The following is a 21580-nucleotide window of genomic DNA, read 5'->3' as shown; positions in this document are numbered from 1 at the left end:
CCCTCTGCAGAACCCCAAGCTCCTGTTTCCTTTGTTCAGCTTGAGATGATATATAAGCCTAAATTCTAACCACCCTTTCGGGTTACTCATTTAGGGGTGTTCCAATGTGTACATGCAAAATGCATAAGTCAATAAATTTATGTTTGTTTCTCTTGTTAATCTGTCTTTTGTTAGTCTAATTTACAGTCTAATCTCCAGCTGGAAAATTTAAGATGGGTAGAGGAAAAAGATTTTTTTCCCCTCCCTTACAATGTTATGACCATCTCAGTGACAGAAGCTCAACTATCGGCGCTTCAGGATTTTAGCGAATTAAAATAACATGCTTGCTCACTTCTGAAATGTTCAAACATATTTCTCATCCCAGTAAATGGAATCTTTATGACATTGCAGTACTTAAAATTCCATTCCTGAATTTCACAGAATAACTAGGGGAGCTTTCAGCAATCATAGGGGAGAGAGAAAGAGAGACAAACAGGTAGGTAATCCACACCATTAGAAGGGATTCAGAACTAGGCTCCACAAAATGTACCACTTTGGCATGTGGATTATTTTGAGTTGAAGACAATCAAGGCACAAAAGGCTCAGGAAAGACTTTTCATTTCCCCCTTAATTGCCTCTAAGACTTGAGATAGAGGGCCTGGTCCAGGAAGACAGCTATTACCAGAGATAAATAAAAAGAGTGTGGTAGGCTGAGAGTAGGGGGGAGCTCAGTAGCTTCTGTTTTGTGTTTGTGTATGTGTGTGTGTGTGTTGTTTTTGTTTTTGTTTTTCAAATTTCTCTCCCTCTCATATTTCTCTGCAGGGCATGATAAGCATTTGTTTACTAAGCTTTTGCTCTCCCCATTTTGCTGTGAATTGTCTTCCTTCCCTTTGAAGCCCTAGAGCCCTGCTTCCTTCTCCTTACCTCAGGGTGGCATGTAAGCCTCAGTTACTTGACTGTCATTGAGGCTTTCAAGTTATTGTGGGGCTCCTATATGTTTGAAATTGAATTTGTGGTTAAGAGAAAATATGAAATAAGATGAAAAAAACGTCCTGATACTATACATTTGTGATAAAAAAGATCGGGATGATAAGTAATTATTACCATATATGCTAATAACAATACAGTCTCCTAATATATATGACAATAACTAGGAAACCTGGGATGGAGGTAAAAAACTGAAAAATCAACTTTTTAGTAAGCTGTTTTAGCACAGTTCTCTCAGAAACTAATAAAGCAGTAAGAAAATAAAATCCAGAATGTTTGAAAAATGTGATTAGTAAGATTTCCCTCTCTATTTACTAAATAGTCCACAAACATGAAACTTAAAACATAGTCTTAAAACATGGCAGGGGCGCCTGGGTAGTTCAGTCGTTAAGCATCTGCCTTCGGCTCAGGTCATGATTCTAGGGTCCTGGGATTGGGGCCCCACGTCGGGCTCCCTGCTCAGCGGGAAGCCTGCTTCTCCCTCTCCCACTCCCCTTGTTTGTGTTCCCTCTCACTCTGTCTCTCTCTCTGTCAAATAAATAAATAAATAAATAAATAAATAAATAAATAAATAAATAAACAAACAAACAAATAAATAAATAAATAAATAAAATCTTTAAAAAAATAAAATAAAATAAAACATGGGAGAGAATCAGTACAATAACCCTATCATCTCTGACAAAATAAAATAAAACTTGAACTAAGAGAAAAAGAAATAGTTTAAAAAACTGTATTTGGAAATGCAAAAAATCTAAAACTAGGTAACTTGGATTAAGGAAGAAATCATAACTAAAATATAAAACATTTAGAACTGAAAATAATTTAAAATAGTAATCAATAATATTCAACCTAATTAGTAAGCACAGAGATACAAAAAACAATAAGATATAGCCTTATGCTTATGTAACAGGTTAAGATTAGCTAGTATATAATTTTGAGTGTTAACAAGAATATGGGTAAATGGAAGAGTAAAAATTGGTACAAAAATTCTATAGTTCAATTGGGTAAAATCTTATGTACCCAATGACAGGGAAATTGCCACTTTTGAAAATATATCCACTCCCATCACACAGATTTCAAAAGAAATGTAGAAGCTAAAGCATCTTGATATTGATTTTGATGGTAAACATTGTAGGTACCTTACATATTTTTCGTAAAGGATGGATACATACCATGGGGTACTTATATAAGAGTCATGAGCAACAAATTAGGTGTGCATTAAGCAATATAGGTATCTTTAAAACATGAGATACATAACACAACATTTTTATGCTAATCAAAAATGTGCACAAATGAAATAATTTATATTCTTAAAAGACACATTTTTTTAAAAGATTTATTATTTGACAGAGAGACAGCGAGAGAGGCAACACAAACAGGGGGAGTGGGAGAGGGAGAAGCAGGCTTCCCGCTGAGCAAGGAGCCCAATGTGGGGTTGGATCCCAGGACCCTGGGATCCTGACCTGAGCCAAAGGCAGATGCTTAACTGACTGAGCCACCAGGTGCTCCAAAAGACACATTTAAAACATTTTATAATAAATGCTGTAGATAGGAGGAGGAACGACATACAAAGGAAAAGGTATCATAGAACAGAACAAAACAAGGAAGGGAATTTTGCAAGGAACAATGATGACAATTTGCCATAAACTGATCAATATAATTAATTCAGCTCTCTGAACTTTATGTCTAAGAATTTTTTAAAAATGAAATTATAGGCTTACAGTTAATTATAGGAGAATTAAATTTGCTTTCTTACAAATAAAAATATTGAAGATTAGCTAAAGGAATAATCAACTGAACTACAGAGGTGTAAAAGCAGATACCTGGGAAAGTGCCCATTAAATAGTTTGAAGTTTTGGGGTGCCTGGGTAGCTCAGTTGGTTGAGAGTCTGACTCTTGATTTCAGCTCAGGTCATGATCTCAGGGTCGTGAGATTGAGCTCTATGTTGGACTCCATGCTGAGCTTGGAGTCTGCTTAGGATTCTCACTCTCTCTTTCCCTCTGCCCCTCCCCTCCCCCCATGCGCACACACGCACATCTCACTCTCTCTCTCTAAAATAAATTATAAAGAATTAAATAAATAAATAGTTTGAAGTTTTGCCTTAGAGTTACTTCTGAGACTAAATTTTGGTAAACAGGGAAGAACTGGGGTCTTTAGAATGGAAAGACAATAAGCAAATGCAAAATACATCCAACACTATATTTACTTGAACACAAAGAATGTGTAATTAGTTAGGTATATAAGATTTTGTGCCTTCTCCAGTACAACTCTACAACCCTATGACCAGAGCAAAAAAGCAGATAGGTGAGAGAATTCAAAGACATAGATAAGATTTATAAAATATCCAGAGGGTAAAATGTTCTTGGTTCTAGAGATAGAAATCATGAGTGAGGAAGGAAGTCCCATATTGCAAAGAGTAGGTTAAAAGTTGTAGAGAAATAGAAGGGAAAGAAATGATTTAAGGATTTGATAATACTTCCAATGAAACAGTTTTAAAATACCTTTCTGAAAATCTATTTGAAAACTATTACATAGTTTAAGTATGATTTTTGATTATGTCAGTCAGGTGTTGCTAAGTTATGCAGCAGTAACACTTTAAAAATCTCATTGGCTTACAAAAACAACAATCCGTTCCTCATTCTTGTTACATGGTGGTGGCTGCTGGTCAGCTGTAGCTCTTCTCTCCTGCATGAGTTGTCTTTATTCCAAGATTCAGGCTGAAGAAGCAGCCGCTGTTTGAGACATGAATTTTTTTTGTAGCAGAGAGAAAGAGCAAGATGGCTGGCTCTTAAATCTTCACTGGTTCTTAAAGCTTGTGCTCAGTCATGCCTATGTTATATCCAATCACATCTCAGTGCCAAAGTAAGACACATAGATCAAGTCCAACATCGGTAGGATGGGGGATGTATATTCCTCCCAGTGGAGATCCAGTAAATCTCACAGTATGAGGGGAAAGTTCTTCAAGCCCAGAGTCATTTTTTATAAAGAAAAGGTGGGAAGAAAAAGCAAGACCTTTGACTCAACTTTTATTAAAAGGTAGGCTCTCTCCTCAGTATCTGTGATAATGTCTGTCAATTATGAATCCCTTGCTCCTTTACTCTCTGGAAATCTATTAGAAACTAGGAATGACGGACCAAGTAAGTAGCAGCATACTGATAAATTCACAAATTATTTATGAATGAATAAAGCTAAACAGAGGAAGCAGAGCAGTGGGAAGTAGTGGGGTTGAATGGTTATTGCAAAAGTACAGAAATAAAAGGAATCTGTCATGTTCTTCACTGGTGGCTATATCAACTCCATTAAGCAGGACACCAACCTCATTGAATTATGAAGGACTCTGCCTTAATCTGGCAGTTGATCTGATCTGACTTTTAAAAAATATTTTTAGTTGGCCTACAGAACATGATATTACCAAGACTTTTCATTTCATCTTATTGCTATCGACAATAATAATACTATTAACAACAGTAACAAAACTAATATCGGTATATTATCTCATCATTTAAAAACACTCTCTTATAATCCAATTTTGTTCTCAAACAAATCCTGCGTGATACAATTGTTGGCTATTCTCATTTTACTCTTCTACTCCATCCACTGTTCCCCTTTCTGTGCCATTTCGTGCCTTGCCTAAGATGAGGTAGGCTGATTCATATTGTTTTACCTGGACTCCACGGTCTCAGATGTACAGTTGGGTTTGGTCAAGGGGAGAAGAGGGAGGTCACATGGCCATGGAAAGAAGACCTTTATCAAGGGACTTTCTGTTTGTTTTTTGTTTTTGTTTTTTTTTAATTCCAAGAGCATCATAAGCAGCCGGCAGAAGGCAGAACACTTTCCTGTACATCAGGACTACCTGTAAGAAAGGAGTTATAATCCAACCCCCGCCTTGAGATAAACAAAGAAAAAAATTACTGGGATAAATAGATAAAAAGGATTCTTCTGCCTCTGCTCTTCAGAGATTATGCATTCTCTGTTGAGAAAGAAAGAGACACCTCATAAAATTATGAAGGCTCAAAAGCTAAAATCTCTATTCCCAGTTGCTTTGGGTAAGACTTTTTTCCCCGGGCGCCTGGGTGGCTCGGTTGGTTAGGCGACTGCCTTCAGCTCAGGTCATGATCCTGGAGTCCCTGGATCGAGTACCACATCGGGCTCCCTGCTCGGCAGGGAGTCTGCTTCTCCCTCTGACCCTCGCCCCTCTCATGTGTTCTCTCTCATTCTCTCTCTCTCAAATAAATAAATAAAATCTTTAAAAAAAAAAATAAGTTAAAAAAAAAAAAAGATTTTTTTCCCCACATCCTTGCCATGCTATCACCATCACTATCATTATCCATGCCATCGATCAATGGTATGTTTTAAGGGGATGTTGTAAATTGTTTCAGTTTATTGCAACATGAAAACTTATAAATCTGAAGCCTCAACATGTCGGTGATACTCACAATGGTTATCCATGACCCTTTAGATATATAAAACATGGGCATGGCCACCAAACCTTCTCAACATGCCCCAGCTGCCTTTTTAGCTGTCTTAGAAGCCTATGTCATAATCAAAAGGTGAGCCTGTTTAGGTCAGCCAAGGTCTACCCAGATCATTGCTTGGCTTTATCTAAAATTAATTTCCTAATGGAACCCTTGCTGTGGAATTTGCAGCAATCTATTTGAGGAGGGAGGAGGAGGGTTTACTTATGACAGCCTTCTCTTTTATGCCAACCAAAGTATTGCCATATAAATTAGTCCCTCCAAACGGCTTACTGCCTGTAATTAACTCTGCTCTAGGAATAGCTGTTTTATAACTGTTGCAAATCAAAGTACTATGCCACTGAAGTATTCACTTGCCAGGAGACCGTGACATCTCATCCATTAAAGGGATGATGTTTAAAAGCAGCCTCTTCTCCTTTTCTTTCTGAAAGAGTGTTTCTCTGAACAGATATTGCCTTGAGTTGTATGGAGAGAAATGGGAGTTGAATCAGCAGCACTTATACAATGTATATAACTCCTCTGTTACTCTCCTCCCAGGAGCTTTGGAATTTGTGTGGCTTAGCAGACTGGAGGCTGTACTGATAGAACTCAGAGTGGGTTGAGAGCACTGGAATGTCTAAGAATGTATGAGGCTCGTGGTCTCCATTTTTCAGAATTTACCTCTTCAGAGGCAGGCAGCGCTTTTGAGGACAAGGCTAATAGTCCCCAATTCCTTGGGTGTTCATTGTGAAATGCTATTATCCATGCTAAGGTAATTTGCTATTAATATGGATATAATACACAATGCTATCAAAATTTTCACTGAAATGTAGTCTTCATAAATGTCTATTACCATTTCAACAGTTCCTGATTCCAGAGTCTGAATTAACCCCCTTGCAGATGAGTCAAAGTTATTCTGCACAGTGCAGCAGTGTGTAGTTAGTTGCAAATGGAGTGGGGGCCACGGGAGCATTAGTTACTCACAAAGGCCATGCCTTCCTCCCGTGGTCATATGGTACATGCCCAGACAGTGTGTGTCACACAAAGGATGTCTCCTAATTATGAAAAACTCAATAACAGAATAAAACTTATGCCCCTAAAACTGGCTCATTATTTGCTTCAAGTTAATGCTATCAGTGTAGTATGTTCAGTATATCTGGGGAGATGTTTTCCACTTTTTATGCCTCTGATGAAAGTAGCTTTGTTTTGGGGCGCCTGGGTGGCTCAGTCATTAAGTGTCTGCCTTCGGCTCAAGTCGTGATCCCAGGGTCCTGGGATCGAGCCCCACATCGGGCTCCCTGCTCTGCGGGAAGCCTGCTTCTCCCTCTCCCGCTCCCCCTGCTTGTGTTCCCTCTCTGGCTATGTCTCTGTCAAATAAATAAAATATTAAAAAAAAAAAAAAAAGAAAGTAGCTTTGTTTTATTCCATCAGTTGTTACAATCAGGAGTTAAGAAATTTTCTGTGCTTGAGACACAAGATCCAGTTAATGATAAATTAATGTTAACAAATTTGAGGGATTTTAACATGGGGATTTGAGAGAAGAAGTAATCTTTGAATAAACACAATTTCAAAATGCAGATAATTAGAAGTTTATCTTTGATTTTGCAAATAGATTTGAAGAAGCAGGAGGTCAATGAAAAAAAGCAGTCAATCTTGGCAAATGGCTTTTTCCATTTCTTACTTGGTCAGATCCCATTCTTCATATTCATCCTGCACAGTTGATTTTTGTTCTTCCTGTTCAGGGGTCCATGTTTCAACTCCTTTATTGGACTGTGAGCTAAAGGTAAGAAAGGAAGCTCCATTCAACTCTATACCCCCTCCAGTGCCTAGCATATTTTGTAGAGGAAGTGTTTAAAAGCTGTTTGTTGAATGGAAGTATGATTTAAGTGGTGGTGATTTGCATTGGCTCAATATAATCCACAGCCTTAAAACAAATAAATAAACATATGCTGATTTTTTTCTTAACAGATCCCCTACTTTGTTTACCTTAGACCTCTCCTAATTTCCTTAAGGTGTATTTTCCCCAACTTTAGGATGCCTGCCCGTATTAGGTAGTTCTGGTGACTTTTTGCCTTATACTTATCATTCAAAAGGTTGCATAAAATTCCTGTGCCAAGCCTGCAAAAGTTGGGTTAATAAACCAGATTATACTGTGCACACATAAATCCAATATACATACCAGCATTATCCAATTTTCAATATGCAGAATATACTCACATCCAATTTTTTTTTGGAAAAAAAAAAAATTCTTGGCCTGAAAGGCAATACAAATAGATGTCCTAAATTTGCAAATATTTGCCTGGCACTGACACTAGATTTATTTAATGCCATGACTTAAGCATATTTTAATAGATTCCCCACATAAAAAAAGACAGTGAAAGAGTTGGCCTGCTCAAATAAAATGATGAATAAATAAATACAGCAGCTAATAATAGAAAGAAATATGACAAAAATTACAGTAAGCTGGAAAGTAATTGTAGAAGTTTATGGTTATTGGGCTGAATCTAATATGATGTTAAATTTCTACTGGCATTTCAAGAGCTGTCCTAATTAATCAATTGGTAATTGCAGCTATGATTACTGGCTGTGATTATGATTAATTGCCAATTTTGATTGATCCTCCAATAATTCTGGCATGTTCTTCAATATAAAATCTCTGCTGCATTAAGTAGGATTTTAGAGTCAGAGTTATTAAAAGCAAATAATCAAACCCTTCACTCTCATTATGGATCTGTCCTCAGGGGACAAGATTTGTGATGGTAGAATCATGGATAGATTCGCAGTAGGGGAAAGCCAAGAGAGGACAACATTATGCCAGAGATTATTTTAATAAAATAGACTCATTGTGGAGATGGAGCTTACATTTTATAATGATTCATTCACTTCAGGCTTACATTCATTACACTCCCTACTAGTTGAGCCTCCTTCATTATAACAGTATGATCTCTTCAGCCCAGTCCAATCACTATTACCTTTTTCAGTCCTGTGGGGAGTGAAGATAAATATCTCTGTGCTTTTCCAACTGTCACATAAAAAATTGTTCGTTATCCAGTTCTTTAGGCAAGTATCATGAACCTAAGGTCACAAACAGGAGAAATATTTCTGGGCTTACATTATAAATAAGAAGGCCTTGAAAGTCATTTTTTCTAATATGTCATCAACCTGGCACCAGGAGGAGGTGTGCGGCCATATGAACAGGGAGCCGTAGCCCTTCTGCAGCCTAACACAGTGGCTTGTTACCATGAGAGCTCCCCAAAACCATACATAGAACTTCTCTTTGAAGAGCCTCACCCTTCAGGCTAAAGCCGTGACTTCAGGAAGGTGAGCTTATTGGAAAATACTGAAAATCAGACTCATTTTCAGTGAAAAAGAAAAGGGAATCAGAATAGATGTCCCACAAGGGCAGAGTCTGTATCTTTTATGCTCTGCTCTAGTCTGAGTACTTCAAAAGTACCCATACTGGGGTAGAGATCCAGTAAGTAACTAATGAATAAGTGAAAACATGAGCACTTACACATACTCTACTCCCAAGGGTTGAGACTTGGCATGTATTGAGAATTGACCCAATATACGCATTTATATATCTCATTACATATAATTTATATGCAATATGTATTAAATACACATATATTACATAATGCATTATATTGCATTTAATCCTCCTAACAACCCTGAGAGGGAGGTTACTCACCCTTACTTAGAACTGTGAAAACTTCATATTAGAGAGATAAATAACACAGCTAAATCCACGTAATTAGTAGTTGGCAGTTGAACAAAGGACTTGAGCTAAGCTCACTACAGCTCCAAAGCTCAAGCTTTTAACTATTAGGATATTCTGCCTAATTTTCAGAAAAGTGTAGAAGGCCAATTGTCTTGTCCCAGTCTTACAAAACAATGGACCAGGTTACCAGGGTTTATAGTAGAGTTTGGACTTGAACCCATAAGTGTGTTGCTGAAACCCTTTTCTCCACCCCCTGCCTCCACCCCATCTTTACTTTCAGTGTATTTGCTTCCCCACGGTGCTATGCTGGGAGAGCCTGATCTTCCAGCTCTGCATGATGCCACCCTCATTCCTAATTCTGTGGCCAGTATATGGACTTGTATTAGTTTCCTATTGCTACTCTGACAGATCACCATAAACTTAGTGGCTTACAACAACACAAATTTATTATTTTGCGGTTCTAGAGGTTCTAAGTTCAAGATCAGTCTCATTAGGCCAAAGTAAAGATGTCAAAAGGGCAGGTTCCATCTGAGGCTCTTTGAGACAATCTGTTTCCTTGTCTTTGCCTTCTGGAGGTGTGTACATTCCTTGGCTTATGTCCCTTTACCCCATCTCAAAGCAGCAAGCAGCACAATGTTATCATGTCTTCTTTACCGACTTGCTTCTGTTTTCACATCATCTTCTGACTCTGACTCTCTTGCCTCCCTTTTATGAGGAGACTTGTGATTATGTTGAGGCCAGCCAGATAATCCAGGATGATCTAGGATAATCTTCCCATTGAAAGATCTTTAATTTCATCACGTCTTCAAAGTCTCTTCTGCCATGTAGGGTAACATTTTTAGGATCTGGGGATTAGGACACAGACTTCTTTGGGGAGCCATTATACATCTGCTATAGACCTGTATGTGGTCTCATCTGGAATGTCTTGCCCTTCAATTTACCTAAAGCTCACCCATTTTCCTGCTCTTGGGATTGGATTAATGATATATCCATAACTTAAAAAATAATAAGAACCATAGTTCAGATGTGTCCATGACAGTATCCTTCCTGCTTGGCAAATTTTGGAAGCCATATCAATACCATTTATTACAGGCTATTAGTTCTTGAAATAATGATGAAAATAATGATGGAAGATGAAGACTTGCTTATATCTTAAGTAAAAGAAGCAGGATACAAGATAGTGTCAGCCTTGTAACATTTATGTATTCAAATAAGTCTATAAGAAAATACAGGAATTTGAGTTTGCTGGGAGATGGGTGATGGGTATTAAGGAGGGCACGTGTGGTAATGAGCACTAGGTTTTATATGCAAATAATGAATCATATTATACTACATCAAAAACTAATGATGTACTGTATAGTGACTAACATAACATAATTTAAAAAAAGAAAGAAAGAAGCAAAAGCAGTCTTTGATTATTAAAGTTTTAGAACTTTGGTTCATGACATCGAAGTGTATAAGGGGATACTCTTAGACTTTCCCATAAAAACAGAAACTATATAAACTCAATCTTGAGAAATAATGCCACATTTAAAATTTTGTGAGCTGCCTTAATCTAATACACGTCACAGAAGGAAATGAGCCAAATTAGCTTTTTTTTTTTTTTTTAACTCATGGAATCATGGAATTGTGTAATTGAAGGGGTTTTAGATTCCTCAAAATGTGTTTCTGAGAGGCCCTAGTGGCTGTGGGATACCTCAGAGAGATCATAGTCAGGAGCAGGAGGAAGACTGAATGAGCCTTCCCCTCTACTCCTGCCTGGACCAAAGCAATCTACAGTCTTTATTTTACGTCTCCATTTGCAAAGGCATTCTTTGGTTTGAATATAAGAGAGGCCACTATTTTCATACAAATGTATTTTGTCCCAAAATGCCAGAGAGATAAATTATTAGTCCAAAATCACACAACCTAAAGCTCCTGACCAGACCCTATTTCCTTTCTACAGGCACCTAGCATTGTCTTAGGGATACATGTAGATGTGGTTCTTTTGTGAGTATATCTTGTCTGATGATAAAACAGATACCAACTACCTAATGATCCAGAAGGTTGGAACTTGCACCATGTTTTTTACTGTGTGGAATCGTAACATCAGTAAATGCTAGAGCCAGAAGAAATCATTTTCCAATTCTCTCATTTTGTAGGATCCATGATCCATGGAGGTTAAATGAGATTTTCTGAGTTCACTCAACGAATGAATGGCAGCATCAATGCTGAAATTCCAGAGGAGTTACACTATACCACACTTCTTCCCTTTGGTGTTAGTCGTTGTTATTTTTCTTTTATTTTCTTAAATGAACATCTGCATAATTACTCAAGTCCACCCTTTTCTTTTGACAATAACTATAATAAATATTGCCAGGATAAAATATTCAAGTAGTAAAGATTTATTTGCTGAATAATTAAGAATTGGAAAAGGGAAAATAAGGACTACAATTTACTTATCAAGTCAAGTCAATCTGCAAGAGTCCTCAAAGACATACGATGATTTCAGAAAGAACTAGTCTAATCCAAAGGCTGTTTTGACATAGTGCAGCCATTTCTCTGAATAGAAACAGCACCAAGTTTAGTTTACTTCCCAAAGTAAATAAAAGCTGTGCTATTCAGGATTCTGGGAGAGGAGATGTTGTATGTGCCACACGTCTGATCAAAGTACTTAACTCGGGTACAATTGTGGCTGAAAATTAAACTTGAGATTGCTGCTTCTTGAGGTAAGAGGAACCAAAGTGGAGGACGTACCTCCCACTCACTGAATAGCCCTTTCGTCTTGAACCCTTCCCAGACAGGCCAAAGGGCTTCTCCTTGAGTGAAGAGTTCTGGACTCTGATCTCCATCCAGTTAGATAGGTCACCCACTCGCTCTCTCAGTGAACCTGATCAATAGTGAAAAAAAGAATGAGTGCCTCAAATAAGGAAAAGAAAGAGACAAACATTTGGAAGGTTTTGTGCTGGATACTTTATACATTGTATCTCAGTCAACACACAGCAACACTCCAAGGGATGATTTTTGTATTAGGATTCTTTGTATTGCAAGTGACAGAGTCATAATGAAAACCTAGGTTAAGCATATATGGGAGCTGAGGGTCTCATGTAGCTGCGAACTCTAGGAGTTTCAGGCCTTAACAAATGTGAGTCTCAGATACTTTTCTTTCCCTCTCCCTTTCACTCTCTTTCTTCTCTCTCTCTCTTCATGTTACAGCATTATTCCATGCGCAGTGGGATGGAATAGTCCACTGCACCTTCTGGGCTTAAATCCCTTGAATAACTCAGAGGATGCTGGTTAGCCTGGCATGGGTTATGTTACCATCCTTGCTCCAGTCTTCATAGCTAAGGAGCTGGAAACTAAGACTGATCAAGTCTACATCACATGAACAACCCTGAAACAAGGGAGGGGCTGGAAGATGACTGGAATGGAGGTCATGTTAAGTGGGTGACAGAACAGTTTCCCAGAAAAAGATTTCTGCCAACAGAAGAGGAGGGCTACTGAGCTAGCAAATGTGAGGAAGTGTCCATTAGAGTGGAATTTTCCCCATGTCCAAATGAGTAGATGAAGTATCAGAGAGGTTCCATTGTGCTTTTGAAGTTCGTAGGACTAACTCATACATGAGAGATGAGAACTGGAGCTGGTTTATCTGATTCTGAAGTCTGTACTATGTCTCCTGTGGGCCCCGTGCCACCACAATATTCACAGACCCTTGGAAGGGATAGTTTTTTTTTTTTTTAACATTAAAATTACTCTATTCAGTTTAATAATAGAACTAAAAATTGTGCTATTAAAGTAGAGAAATTATTATTTTGGGGGAATATAAGTGTTTAGCAAAGACGTTGGCTTTCATTGTGTTTTAAAATGTTTTACAAGGGACGTCACAGTCTCTTAAGACCATTAGAGGAGATTTTTAGTGGCTTAAAATGGTTTTTTACATGATATGAAGACTTTTCTCACCTACACAGCTCATCATCAAAAAATTACTATCTTAAATGTTCAAATGGGGTAAGACAAATCTTTCATTCCTCTACGATGCTAATAGGATTTCAAACTGGTCCACCTTTTTGGCATGGGGAAATTTGGCCAGAAGAATAAAAATCCTAAAAAAAAGAATTTTTTTTTCTTAGTTAAAAAGGAAAAAAGAAAGGACCTGCACCTTTGGAATTCACTTTAAGGGATTTATCCTACAGAAATAATCAGACAAGTACATAAGTTTGATTTCACAAGGATTCTCCAGTGTTAGAGATAATAGAGAACATGGAAACAAACCAAACAGAGAGAGGACTGGCTAAGTAAATTATGCAGAAATGCCTAACATTTATTGAACCCAAGCAATGTGCTAAATATTGTACATAATAATATTCAAGGCACTTATTTATCTCTTTTCATTCTCACAATCAACAGTCTACAAATTAGATTATACTATTAGCTCTATTATCTTCCTCTTCGGTTAAAAAAAAAAAAAAAACAGAGCAAACAAACCGATTTGGAGAGAGTAAGCTAAATATCAAGGATATTTATTTTTTAATTAGCAGAGCCTGGACTCAAATCCAGGTTTATCTGACTCCAAAACTCTTGCTTTGAACCATTATACAATATTCTTATTTATCTATTCAATGGAAAAAATAAAGTATGATTAAAAAATGTATACTGATCTATATAAATATGAGAAGGTATTTATGAAAATTATTAGGTTAAAAAAAGCAGATAACAACTGAGAATACATATTAGGACCCTCATAATTTTATAAGTTAATATTTACTTGTATGTATTTATATGCACTAACTTGTTAAGCATGATTATGTGTAATGAATACAGGCCATTTTTACATTCCGGATTTTATTTTTCTGTAATGAATTAATTATTTATAATAAGCATGAAATACTTTCTTAATTATAAGAGTAAATTAGTTACTTCCATTTTGGAAAAGAAAAGAAGTAAGTATTTTGCCCATCATTTCTCATCTCATTCCATCTACCTTGGTAATTCATCTTGTCAGATACTCTAGTCATTGGGATTTAGATCATTCCCTATTTCTATCCAAACCTTCCCAACAGGAAAGGTTTGTTATGTAGGATACTAGATATCTGGTTAACAGGATAACAAAATTGAATTCCTGGGGCAGAAAGCTCCAGCTTATAACTGAATCTTCATGCTTTTACTTGGGAAACATCAGCAAGGGCTAAAAATAATTTTTAAAAATGAGTTCATCAAATATTTTCAACCTCCAGAAAGATTCAGGATTCATTCGACTCTGGGAAATGATTATTAGGCTCTCTGCTTAATCCCCTGCTGAATTCATATCTTGCTAATCCTGTGCTGTTCCGTGAATGATTACAAAGCTCTGACTCACTAATGCTCCAATAGAAAAAATAATCATTATTATTCCCTTGACCAAGAGTACTTTTGAAAAACTGCAAAATATTCCTCTGCATTTTAAAAATGGAGGAAAAACTATAAAACTAAAATTGTTAAGAAAGAAAAGAAATGGCTTTAATTGAATAATTTTCTTAACGAAGAGACAGTTTTGAAGCATTTTTCTGTCTTTTGTATTTCTGAAATTACAAGCAGAAGTTCTGAGTTGTTTCTGGCCTCTTTCTTTCAATTGCAGTAATACTAGGAAGACCAAACAAGGGTTAGAATCACATCCAAATTCAACACCTTCCATTGACAGACAACTAATGGATAGGAAACATGTTTTTTTCATGATGTAAGAAAGCTTTCAAACAGGATGTCAAAACAAAGATGGGTCTTGGATTTTACAGTGACATTCCACTACATGGTCCCCTATGACTTCAGTCCATTTTTCTCTGTCTGATATTACAAGTCCACAGGGAGTCTTGCCCCAAATTCGTGAATAATAGATAATAAATAGCTTTTAAAATGCTCTAGAAGTTTTTGGCCTAATTGTTAAATCTGCTGCCATCATATGGTGACAAGTGCAGAGAATAAGGTCATTCATGGCTCTGAAAGCTGAGATCCTAATTATATTTATAAAGGGGCAGAAAAATCCCCTCTGCTTTTTCTCTAACATTGGTGTAATTCCCCAATACCAATATAAAGAATATATATCTTTTATTTTACAGAAATAAAAGAAAACCAACAGAACACCAGAAAACCAGAAAACCAACAGAACAAATCCTGTTCTACTTTGAGATTCATGGTCAAATTTAAGATATTTTGAGAAAGGGATGCACAGTAGACTGAGCTGACAACTTCTGATAAGATATAGGTAAGAATAGAGGTTAAGATCAATATATGATGGCTTTTAAACCTGACAGGTTTGCAAGCACTCTCTCCACATGTGATTTCCTGCCCACCAAAGTTCCTCCTGACTCGTGGCTTTCCTACCATAGACATTTCTTTGCTATCTAGAAATTTCCTGACCTCACATGTGCAACACTGGGAAAATACTTCCTTTGCATGAGGGTATTTGTAATAGAGCTAGATCATAATCAAATCACTGAATGTCAATCTGCAAGGAACTTTGGTGATTACCCCATTTTAGGATGTGAGGGGAGGGGGGTGGGAGGATGGGTTAGCCTGGTGATGGGTATTGAGGAGGGCACGTTCTGCATGGAGCACTGGGTGTTATGCACAAACAATGAATCATGGAACACTTCATCTAAAACTAATGATGTAATGTATGGGGATTAACATAAGAATAAAAAAATTAAAAAAAAAAACGACCTATAGTACAACTACTTTCTCCCAATCATTGACAAATTCAGCACTACAACCAGCATCTCCTGATCTTTTTCCCACCACCCTCTTTTGTCGGCTCCTTGTTCAGCTGTAGCTAACGATCAATATAATGATACATGTTATATATCAGCTTAACAATTGAAAACCCAAACTAAATACAACTGGCACCCACTTAGGTCCAGTTTTTGCATAGAGTCAATCCAAAGGAAAAACAATCCAGTAGAAAACTATTGCCGAAACAATTTTAATGTTTACTTGGTCTCTGGAGAAAAATGGCAAAAGGTGGATGGTAGTGGGGGCTGGGGGTAGGGATGGTAATGAGCAGGAAAAAGGGGAGAAGACATTTTTATTTAAGCAGTGGTTCCAAATAGGGAAAATTTGGCCCCTCAGAGAATATTTGGTGTTGACTATAGACATTTTTGTTTGTTACAACCAGAGGGCTCCCATTGGCTTATAGTAGAAAGAGGCCAGGGATGCTTACAACCATCCCTACAATGCATATGACAGTCCTCCACAGCAAGGAATTATCCAGTCCAAAATGTCAATAATGCAGAATTTGAGAAAATCTGTTAAGTATATCTTTGAAAACTTATTTCTATCTGTATCAACTGTGGGGCTCCCCCAACTTTTCTTCCCTACACTTTGAATTTCCATCACCAATTCTCTTAATGCTGAAAATAACTCTTTCTTCTTATAGCTCTTCCTTTTAGCTTTCTATGCACTTTGATTTAAATCTTCGCCTTCATATTCCATATCTGCTATTTCCTTCCTTTCCCATTATAAATCCCCCTTAACTGTGGTACAAAAAGCAGAAATCCTCTTGGAAAGACATATAGGATTATTGTCAGTAGGCAAAAGGGAGGGAAGAGAAAGTTGTGGACATTTACACATCCATAATATCATCTTTTGCTTCATTATATCAGATATACACACATCATCATATACATCTTAAATGACCAGACAATGAGAAATCTCTACATTTTTATATTTCAATTCCTGGTCATGGGATTGAAATTACAGACTGATTCCAGAGTTTCCCAGCATATGTAAGAAAGGAGTTTTCTCTGTGTATATGGCAGAAACCAGAATGTGAAAAGAAAGCAAGTTAAAGGAGCCAGGGATTTACAGGGAACTTCAGACAGAATTGGTTCATAAGGTGACCCTTCACTGAGGTAGCTCCATCCCCAGCCCCTCTTGGGTTAGAAATAAAAGTTACCATTTGTAAGAATAATAAACTCCTCGATCCTATATTCTCATATAACATGAAAATAGATAAAGGGAATTTTATGAATTGATGCAAATGGACAATTGGAGGGAGAAATAAAACTTTATTTCTAGAAGATGGGTATGTATTCTTTGCTATTATCAGTTGCAATACAAAACACTATGTAGCAAAGATCTTAAAATGTTTATGAACCACATGGGCCTACCAATAGGTAAGCATTTTATGTGACCATTTTACTATATTATGAAAAATGTGTTACAGAAAGTTTGGTTTATCCAGAAAAATGATAGTCCAGGGAGAAGGATATAGATGAGTCCAATATTTCTTTTTTAAAAAGATTTATTTAGTTATTCATTTATTTGAGAGAGAGAGAGTGAGCAGGGGTGAGGGGCAGAGGGAGAGAGAGTCCTGAGACCCCTTGGGGCTCGATCTCCTGACCTTGAGATCATGACCTGGGCTGAAATCAAGAGTCAGTCACTTAAACAAGTGAGCCACCCAGGCACTGCTAGATGAGTCCAATATTTTTAATCCTGCTCACTTTATGATATATAAAAGATTCTAAATGTATATTCATATTATATCGATACAATTCTAGATGTCATGGCTTCTCTTTTTCTCTTCTTTTTTTTTTTAAGAGTTATTTATTTATTTTAGAGAGAGAGAGAAAGAGAGAGAATATGCTGGGGTGGGGGGCAGAGGGAGAGGGAGAGAGAGAAAATCTCAAACCGTCTCCCTGCTGAGTGGGGAACTGAGGTAGGGCTTAATCCCAGGAACATGAAATCATGACCTGAGCTGAAATCAAGAGTCTGACCACCTGAGCCATCCAGGTGCCCCCTCCTATTATTCTTAATAGAAATTTTGTAATCAATAATTTTAGAATAAATTATGGATTATTTAAATGTAGATATGTAAGTATGGAAACTTACTTTTGAAGAGCCCTTCATAAATAAACTAAATAGTAGGAGATTATAACAAAATGTTTAATAAGTCATTTTACATGTATTTAACTGATTATTTTGCAGACACTAAAAATAATGTTTTTGAAGTATTTTAAAGAACATAGGGAAAAACAGCATACACAAATCATCTCATTCTAGTTTTATTAAATATAAACTTACTATTTTTTTAAAAGGAGAATTTTCTAAAAATTCCAAAATGGTGATATTATCATTATTACTATGATGATGAATAATTTTTCCTTTTTTCTTTATTGCTATGCTTCCAAAATTTTTTTTTGCAATGAAAAGATTTTACTGTGAAATGAGGGGAAAAATGAATGCTATTTTTAAATGGGTCCTATAGAGAAATTTTTCTTCTTCTTTATCTAATGCATTGCTAAAACCATTTCCATATCAGTTCCAACCACTCTATCTTGGAAAACAGGGAGGAAAATGCATCTGTAATAAACGAGGACAGCAAACAACAAAATGTGGCCAAATCTATAAATCCCTTTGCTTAGCAAAGCAATTTTTGTGGCAACAGTTAGAATCAATTACTGTAGACTTTAATACTGTAATGTTGATGGAGTCTTAACTTCTGGAGTTGGAACTTGGGAAAAAGTCACTTGCACTGGGCAGAGGGGCTAAGAAAAAAGACCAATTTGATCAAAAATGACTTCCTTTCATGAACCATTGTGCCATTACCCTGTGCTTGAAGATAAGCAGCTTAGGCGGGGTCATGGTTTAGCAGTCTCTTGAGACCCCTGCTGTCTAATTAGCATGGCTGTCAAAAAACTGAGCTCAGTTCATTTTTCTTTAGGCCTATAGGAAAGGAAGGCGTGCTTTTCTATACTGTCAGCATTGTGCTAGTTTATTAGTCCTGTGTTACACGTGTTACAAATGGGAATTTATTTTTGGCTCCAAAAACTCAATGGGCAGAAATTCGGGCAAGATAATATCTCCAAAAGAGTCAAGAATAGCACAATTTTCTAATGCTCAGGATCCAGGAGCAGAGCATCTCTGGTGTTTTATTTTGCAAACCATGATTTGCAGTGCTTTTGCAACGCAGCATACTGAGCCTGTCAAGGAGTCCTCAGAATCCTGTCATTGAAGAGGTCACCTGGTCATTTGAATTTTGAGAAATGTTGCTTCCAATAGTGTTTGTCTTATTCTTTGGATCTAGGGGAAAAAATTCGGCATATAAAGCCTACAAAGAACTGCTTATAATGAAGCAACCCATATATGTGACCAGGACAGCAGTGCAGAGGTCTCTCTTCATCTATAAACTCTTATATGGTGGCCTACTAGAAATCTCCATTTGAATGCCTCATGCACAAGTCAAAATAACTTGTTAAACATTGAACTCTTTGTTTTTCTTCTTTGTTTCTTCCTTTCTTTCATTTTATGTGGTAAGAACACCTACCATGAGATCTAACTTATGGTTAGATCTTAACCAATTTTTAAGAACACAGTATAGTATTGTTAACTACAAGCACAACGTTGTACAGCAGATCTCAAGAACTTACTCATCTCGCATAACGAAAACTTTATGCCCATTGGTTAGCAAATCCTTATTGAACTCTTGATCTCCCAATCTGGTATTTTACCCATCCCAGTGAAAGTTGTTTACTATCACTGAAGCAAGAAACTTTATGACGACTTCCCTTTTGTTAGCACCTACATCTCACTTATGGGCAAGTCTTTTTGATTCTATCTCCTAGATTCTGACCTAGTGGCTGCCCACTTCCCTCTGTCTCCACTTTCATCCCTCGGTTTGTGCCACCATTTTAGCCTCTCTGCCCATACGTTGGACAGTTATTCTCCCCGAGTTCTACTCAATCCCCATACACCAGCCGAAGTGCTTCTTACACATCATACTGCAGATTGAAGCACTCCCTTGGCCACAACCTATCAGCATGTCCTCATTACATGTAGATTAAATTCAGTTCTTTAATATATGGTCTATTGTGACTGGATCTTTACCTCCTTTTTTTTTTTTTTTTTTTAAGATTTTATTTATTTGAGAGTGAGAGAGCGAGCGCACAGGGGGAGGGGCGCGGCGGGAAGGGAGAAGCAGAGTCCCTGCTGAGCAGAGAGCCCAATGCGGGGCTCGATCCCAGGACCCCAGGATCATGACCTGAGCCGAAAGCAGTCGCTTAACCAACTGAGCCACCCAGGTGCCCCAATCTTTACGTTTTTAAAGTTTCCCTGTTGCTACTTTCCTCTGTCATGTGCCACACTTCAGTCATATCAAATACAGCAATGTTTTTCCAGCATTAAGGCTCTTCTCCATGTAAGTTTACGCCACTTAGTTTTTCCTGGCTAAACGTCTGCCTGTTCTTTAAATCACAGCCAAATGTTACTTTCTAGACACAGCCCGAGCACGTAAGTGAATACTTCCCCAAGTTGCAGATTGGAGAACCACCTTGGCATGGAGCTGCTCATCGGTCTGCAGGAGCAAAGTCAGAAGCTGAAACTCACACTGGAAGACTCTCAAGTCCCTGCCTGAGCTCACCTGGTTTCCAGCACTGTGACACTGCAGTTTTGGCCCTGGTAAGTTCTTGGACCCATTACCCTGCCAGGATAGTTCAAATATGACTCCACTTGGTGTTAGTAATAATTTAAGACTCATTACACCATGAATCAAATCTGGCTGCTCAAGGGAAGTATAAACTTTGGAAACAAAGTATGGGTTATTTTTATAGGGTCCTTATTTTTTCAGTATTGGGGCAGAGTGTTGTTTTAATGGCTCAGCTCCTACATTTAAGCATAGGAATAAACATAAATTGTGCTTTAGCACCTGCTGAAATCCAGGCCATGATGTTACCTAATATTTGATTCACCATCATAAGTGGTCCTCGTCGAAGAAGCGGCTTTGAGTTATACAAGCTGCAGAGACTTAGGCAGGCAGTGCCTACAGACACAAACATTTTTATAGTGCGTTTCCCTCCTGTATTATTTCAACTCCTACACTACCTACATATTTATAGAAGCCTCTGGTGATTCTTAATGATGTTGTTCAGTCTAGTTCTTAATAATTTCCTTGGTTTTATGCTAACATTCCTGCTGTTGATTGTTCTTTTATTTTAATTATGCCGCATTCTAAGCAGCGCTTCTGGGAGTGGGTTGGAGTTTACACTGCAGTACATTACAGGTGAAAATATCTTTTAAAATCCCATTAGAGCAAAATTCCTACCCTTCGCACTTTGGCGGGGCAGGTGGGTAGGGCCCCATCAATACTAAAAAATTGTATTACTTGACTGTGGGGGCTGGTGGCCAGCCGTAGTAAGTTAGCAAATAAAAATTATGGTAGCTAGCACGTATTGGACACATATTACCCGCAGAGCCTGGGTTAGGTGCTTTACGTTCAATCTTTCATTTAGCCCACACCACAACCCTATGAGGCATCTGTTATTAATATGCCCATTTGACTCACATGGAAACAGAAGCCTAGAAGCCTAGAGAATCTCAGCGCTGTGGCCAAAGACATGCAGAGCCAAGCAGTGGTAAGAAAGGAAGCCTTATCTGACTCCACAGCCCATGCCTTCAACCACTCTGCTAATCTTCTGTTCAAGCAAAAGTAAACCT

Source organism: Mirounga leonina, unplaced genomic scaffold (genome assembly GCF_011800145.1).
Source record: "Mirounga leonina isolate KUSES-001 unplaced genomic scaffold, KU_Mleo_1.0 Mir_166, whole genome shotgun sequence".
In the NCBI taxonomy this organism is placed as follows: domain Eukaryota; kingdom Metazoa; phylum Chordata; class Mammalia; order Carnivora; family Phocidae; genus Mirounga; species Mirounga leonina.
Note: the sequence above shows the minus strand (reverse complement) of the source record.